The 7500-nt window shown below is 40.3% G+C and overlaps 1 protein-coding gene across 1 annotated transcript in view; it reads right to left on the bottom strand.

The window, feature by feature from the left end:
• Positions 1-2966: 2966 nt before the first annotated feature.
• The window catches only part of creg1 (cellular repressor of E1A-stimulated genes 1), a 13957-nt gene continuing 9423 nt past the window's right edge, over positions 2967-7500 (bottom strand). Inside the window, exon 6 of the mRNA XM_080422799.1 lies at positions 2967-3835. The gene's annotated coding sequence lies outside the window, so the exon portion shown is untranslated. The remainder of the gene's footprint in view (positions 3836-7500) is intronic.

The following is a 7500-nucleotide window of genomic DNA, read 5'->3' as shown; positions in this document are numbered from 1 at the left end:
AATATTAACATTCTAGAGACAAGGACGTAGAATATTAACATTCTAGAGACAAGGACGTAGAATATTAACATTCTAGAGACAAGGACCTAGAATATTAACATTCTAGAGACAAGACCCTAGAATATTAACATTGTAGAGACAAGACCCTAGAATATTAACATTCTAGAGACAAGACCCTAGAATATTAACATTCTAGAGACAAGGACGTAGAATATTAACATTCTAGAGACAAGGACCTAGAATATTAACATTCTAGAGACAAGGACCTAGAATATTAACATTGTAGAGACAAGACCCTAGAATATTAACATTCTAGAGACAAGACCCTAGAATATTAACATTCTAGAGACAAGGACCTAGAATATTAACATTGTAGAGACAAGACCCTAGAATATTAACATTCTAGAGACAAGACCCTAGAATATTAACATTCTAGAGACAAGGACCTAGAATATTAACATTGTAGAGACAAGACCCTAGAATATTAACATTCTAGAGACAAGACCCTAGAATATTAACATTCTAGAGACAAGACCCTAGAATATTAACATTCTAGAGACAAGACCCTAGAATATTAACATTCTAGAGACAAGGACCTAGAATATTAACATTCTAGAGACAAGGACCTAGAATATTAACATTCTAGAGACAAGACCCTAGAATATTAACATTCTAGAGACAAGACCCTAGAATATTAACATTCTAGAGACAAGACCCTAGAATATTAACATTCTAGAGACAAGACCCTAGAATATTAACATTCTAGAGACAAGACCCTAGAATATTAACATTCTAGAGACAAGGACCTAGAATATTAACATTCTAGAGACAAGGACGTAGAATATTAACATTCTAGAGACAAGGACCTAGAATATTAACATTCTAGAGACAAGACCCTAGAATATTAACATTCTAGAGACAAGACCCTAGAATATTAACATTGTAGAGACAAGGACCTAGAATATTAACATTCTAGAGACAAGACCCTAGAATATTAACATTCTAGAGACAAGACCCTAGAATATAGAATATTAACATTCTAGAGACAAGACCCTAGAATATAGAATATTAACATTCTAGAGACAAGGACGTAGAATATTAACATTCTTGAGACAAGACCCTAGAATATTAACATTCTAGAGACAAGGACGTAGAATATTAACATTCTAGAGACAAGACCCTAGAATATTAACATTCTAGAGACAAGACCCTAGAATATTAATATTCTAGAGACAAGACCCTAGAATATTAACATTCTAGAGACAAGACCCTAGAATATTAACATTCTAGAGACAAGGACCTAGAATATTAACATTCTAGAGACAAGGACGTAGAATATTAACATTCTAGAGACAAGGACCTAGAATATTAACATTCTAGAGACAAGACCCTAGAATATTAACATTCTAGAGACAAGACCCTAGAATATTAACATTGTAGAGACAAGGACCTAGAATATTAACATTCTAGAGACAAGACCCTAGAATATTAACATTCTAGAGACAAGACCCTAGAATATAGAATATTAACATTCTAGAGACAAGACCCTAGAATATTAACATTCTAGAGACAAGACCCTAGAATATTAACATTCTAGAGACAAGGACGTAGAATATTAACATTCTTGAGACAAGACCCTAGAATATTAACATTCTTGAGATAAGACCCTAGAATATTAACATTCTAGAGACAAGGACGTAGAATATTAACATTCTTGAGACAAGACCCTGGAATATTAACATTCTAGAGACAAGGACGTAGAATATTAACATTCTAGAGACAAGGACGTAGAATATTAACATTCTTGAGACAAGACCCTAGAATATTAACATTCTAGAGACAAGGACGTAGAATATTAACATTCTTGAGACAAGACCCTAGAATATTAACATTCTAGAGACAAGGACGTAGAATATTAACATTCTAGAGACAAGGACGTAGAATATTAACATTCTAGAGACAAGGACGTAGAATATTAACATTCTAGAGACAAGGACGTAGAATATTAACATTCTAGAGACAAGGACGTAGAATATTAACATTCTAGAGACAAGGACCTAGAATATTAACATTCTAGAGACAAGGACGTAGAATATTAACATTCTAGAGACAAGACCCTAGAATATAGAATATTAACATTCTAGAGACAAGACCCTAGAATATTAACATTCTAGAGACAAGGACGTAGAATATTAACATTCTAGAGACAAGACCCTAGAATATAGAATATTAACATTCTAGAGACAAGACCCTGGAATATTAACATTCTAGAGACAAGGACCTAGAATATTAACATTCTAGAGACAAGACCCTAGAATATAGAATATTAACATTCTAGAGACAAGGACGTAGAATATTAACATTCTAGAGACAAGACCCTAGAATATTAACATTCTAGAGACAAGACCCTAGAATATTAACATTCTAGAGACAAGACCCTGGAATATTAACATTCTAGAGACAAGACCCTAGAATATAGAATATTAACATTCTAGAGACAAGACCCTAGAATATAGAATATTAACATTCTAGAGACAAGACCCTAGAATATAGAATATTAACATTCTAGAGACAAGGACGTAGAATATTAACATTCTAGAGACAAGACCCTAGAATATTAACATTCTAGAGACAAGACCCTAGAATATTAACATTCTAGAGACAAGGTGCATCAGAAACATGGTTCTCTACGGGGACTAGAGTTCTCAACAGGCCTGAAAATTAAGGCCCGAACAATTACCATACTTTTAGACCTGAAAACCCAGAGAACCCGAAAATGTGTCAATACGTGCTTTATGTCATAGAAACTATAGGATCACAGGTAAACAATGAACCTAGCATCTGTCTAAACAATATAATATCTAAATAACATTGTGTCCATAGAAACTATAGAATCACAGGTAAACAATGAACCTAGCATCTGTCTGAATGAGTTGAGACTTGATAGGAAAAAACTAAGACAGAAATAGACGTTCAATAAATCAAAACTTTATTTAAATAAATCATCAATAATGTATTATATTTCAATTTCACTCAAATGACCAAAAATAATAATGATTCATCAAAGTGCAACGTGATGTTATGAACATGCTGTTATATATATATATGTTTGTAGATCAAACAGCAGCGCTGCAGCTTGTGTTGGAATCCAGACAAAATGACACATTAAAGATCATTTCACACAACAAACAGTATATTAAATTTAATATACATACATATGACTGATATGTATATAATATACATATATATGACTGATATGTATATAATATACATATATATGACTGATATGTATATAATATACATATATATGACTGATATGTATATAATATACATATATATGACTGATATGTATATAATATACATATATATGACTGATATGTATATAATATACATATATATGACCGATATGTATATAATATACATATATATGACCGATATGTACATAATATACATATATATGACTGATATGTATATAATATACATATATATGACTGATATGTATATAATATACATTACATACATAATACTGATATAATATTTATTACATTATTTAATATTCACTAATATTTGATCAGTTATGAATAATATGGCACTGATATGTTTATATTTATCCCTGTGACATCTGTCACTATGCGCACGCACGCGCACACACACACACACACACACACACACACACACACACACACACACACACACACACACACACACACACACACACACACACACACACACACACAGTAGGAGGTACATTCCATGTGTCGTTCAGCAAGGCACTTTAATCCCACCCTCTGCTGCCCCCTAGAGGTCAGAGGTCACATCAGCATCCAGGGTAATCCTGTAACATGAACATAATTCATTAACATGAATTAATGCATTAATAGATTAATGAATTCATATATGAATACATTTATACACCTCCTGTAAAATGAATACATTAAATAATGGATAAATTAATACATGAACTAGAAAAAGTGCTCCTCGGAGCACAGGTCTCCGCCAGGTCAGGTAGGTTATTGTGGCCTCCTGGTGGCGCTATAATAGGCCAATGTGAAAAGGGTGGCATTTCTTCCTCGGCCTAGTGGGAATGTGCATGCATTCATGATTTGAGGCATTTTGTTCCAAAAATTTGTTTTGCTAAAGTAGACCTGCTGGTGGCGCTATAACAGGGCAATGTGAAAAGGGTGGCATTTCTTCCGCGGCCTAGTGGGAATGTGCGTGCACATTTTCAGGGAAATCGCACGCCGCGTTCATGATTTGAGACATTTTGTTCAAAACGGACCAATCCTGCAAACTTTGGAAGCCAACCTTAGCCCATCAGGATGGAATATGAAATATCGGACAGATGCGTCTTGATCACATGACTATAGAGATACTGTGTACCGATTTGCGTGATGTTTGGATAAAATCTGAAGGATTAATATCCAAAAATGTATTTGACATAAGTCGGCCTCCTGGTGGCGCTGTAAAAAGCAGATGTGAAAAATGCAGTGCAGATGTTTTTCCTTGGCTTCTAGGGAGTGTGCGTGCAAAGTTTCACGCAGATCGGTGCAGTTATAGTTAAAAATGCAAATCGGCCTGTTATAGCGCCACCATGAGGCTGATTTGAAAAGTTTTAAGTGGCATTTCTTCCTCGGCCTAGTGGGAATGTGCGTGTGCAATTTTATGGAAATGGCAAGCTGCGTTCATGATTTGAGGCAGTTTGTTCAAAACTCACCAATCCTGCAAACTTTGGAAGCCAACCTTAGCCAATGAGGATGGAATATGGGAAATTGAACAGATCCGGGTTGATCACATGACTATAGAGATACTGTGTACCGATTTGCATGACGTTTAGTTAAAAGCTGTAGGAGTAATAGGAAAAAATGGGTTTTGCACACAACGGCCTCCAGGTGGCGCTATAACAGGCCCATGTGAAAAATGTGGGGCAGAGGTTCTGAATTGGCATCCAGGGAGTGTGTGTGCACAGTTTCGCAGCGACCGGGCCAACGGTGCCGGAGATTAGCTGCTAACACACAGACAGGACGGACACACGGACACACGGACGGACGGACAGACAGGGGGCAAAACATACTCTTTCGCCATGCCTTTCGGCCTGGCGGAGACAATTAATGTCCACAGCCCACCAATCAGACGCTGAGGCCTGTTGACATGACACTTTGCTAAATAAAGGAGTCCTGTGGTTCTCCTGTGGTTCTCCTGTGGTTCTCCTGTGGTCAGCACTCTTATGTCTTAACTCATTCACTGCCAGGTATTAATAAATTAATTAATCCGCCTCTGCCAGCGGTTTTACCTTATTGTGACGATCCACTGAGACCCACCATGTGATCCACTGAGACCCACCATGTGATCCACTGAGACCCACCATGTGATCCACTGAGACCCACCATGTGATCCACTGAGACCCACCATGTGATCCACTGAGACCCACCATGTGATCCACTGAGACCCACCATGTGATCCACTGAGACCCACCATGTGATCCACTGAGACCCACCATGTGATCCACTGAGACCCACCATGTGATCCACTGAGACCCACCATGTGATCCACTGAGACCCACCATGTGAACATGATGTGATCCACTGAGACCCACCATGTGATCCACTGAGACCCACCATGTGAACACGATGTGATCCACTGAGACCCACCATGTGAACATGATGTGATCCACTGAGACCCACCATGTGAACATGATGTGATCCACTGAGACCCACCATGTGATCCACTGAGACCCACCATGTGATCCACTGAGACCCACCATGTGATCCACTGAGACCCACCATGTGAACATGATGTGATCCACTGAGACCCACCATGTGATCCACTGAGACCCACCATGTGAACACGATGTGATCCACTGAGACCCACGATATGAACATGATGTGATCCACTGAGACCCACCATGTGAACATGATGTGATCCACTGAGACCCACCATGTGATCCACTGAGACCCACCATGTGAACATGATGTGATCCACTGAGACCCACGATATGAACATGATGTGATCCACTGAGACCCACCATGTGAACATGATGTGATCCACTGAGACCCACCATGTGAACATGATGTGATCCACTGAGACCCACCATGTGAACATGATGTGATCCACTGAGACCCACCATGTGATCCACTGAGACCCACCATGTGAACACGATGTGATCCACTGAGACCCACCATGTGATCCACTGAGACCCACCATGTGAACATGATGTGATCCACTGAGACCCACCATGTGAACACCATGTGATCCACTGAGACCCACCATGTGATCCACTGAGACCCACCATGTGAACATGATGTGATCCACTGAGACCCACCATGTGAACACCATGTGATCCACTGAGACCCACCATGTGATCCACTGAGACCCACCATGTGAACATGATGTGATCCACTGAGACCCACCATGTGAACATGATGTGATCCACTGAGACCCACCATGTGAACATGATGTGATCCACTGAGACCCACCATGTGAACATGATGTGATCCACTGAGACCCACCATGTGAACATGATGTGATCCACTGAGACCCACCATGTGAACACCATGTGATCCACTGAGACCCACCATGTGATCCACTGAGACCCACCATGTGATCACCATGTGATCCACTGAGACCCACCATGTGAACACCATGTGATCCACTGAGACCCACCATGTGATCCACTGAGACCCACCATGTGAACACCATGTGATCCACTGAGACCCACCATGTGATCCACTGAGACCCACCATGTGAACATGATGTGATCCACTGAGACCCACCATGTGAACATGATGTGATCCACTGAGACCCACCATGTGATCCACTGAGACCCACCATGTGAACACCATGTGATCCACTGAGACCCACCATGTGATCCACTGAGACCCACCATGTGATCACCATGTGATCCACTGAGACCCACCATGTGAACATGATGTGATCCACTGAGACCCACCATGTGATCCACTGAGACCCACCATGTGAACACCATGTGATCCACTGAGACCCACCATGTGATCCACTGAGACCCACCATGTGAACATGATGTGATCCACTGAGACCCACCATGTGAACATGATGTGATCCACTGAGACCCACCATGTGAACACCATGTGATCCACTGAGACCCACGATATGAACACGATGTGATCCACTGAGACCCACTATATGAACACGATGTGATCCACTGAGACCCACCATGTGAACAATGGCAGTCTGGGGGGAGGGGGAGGGTCTCTTCTATCCACCGAAACAAAAACATTGTAACCACGACCGACGCAAATGGGTCTGAGTGCTGTGGGTGAGGGAGGGGTAATGGGTCTGAGTGCTGTGGGTGATTGGAACATTGGTGCCACCCGCCTTTACAAATAGAGGGTGTGGCACGGGGGGGGGGAGAACAAACCTGTGTACTAGTGTGAACGAGTGAGAAGAGAGGAGCTCCGAGGCGCCAGTTTATACAGTTTAAATAACTAAACCAACAACAAAGAACATTCGAGCCCAGCGGACCTA

This window comes from Gymnoscopelus braueri (assembly GCF_963280865.1).
Source record: "Gymnoscopelus braueri genome assembly, chromosome: 24".
NCBI classification, from domain to species: domain Eukaryota; kingdom Metazoa; phylum Chordata; class Actinopteri; order Myctophiformes; family Myctophidae; genus Gymnoscopelus; species Gymnoscopelus braueri.
The sequence above is the reverse complement of the archived record's forward strand: the minus strand, read 5'-3'. Positions and strand labels throughout refer to the sequence as shown.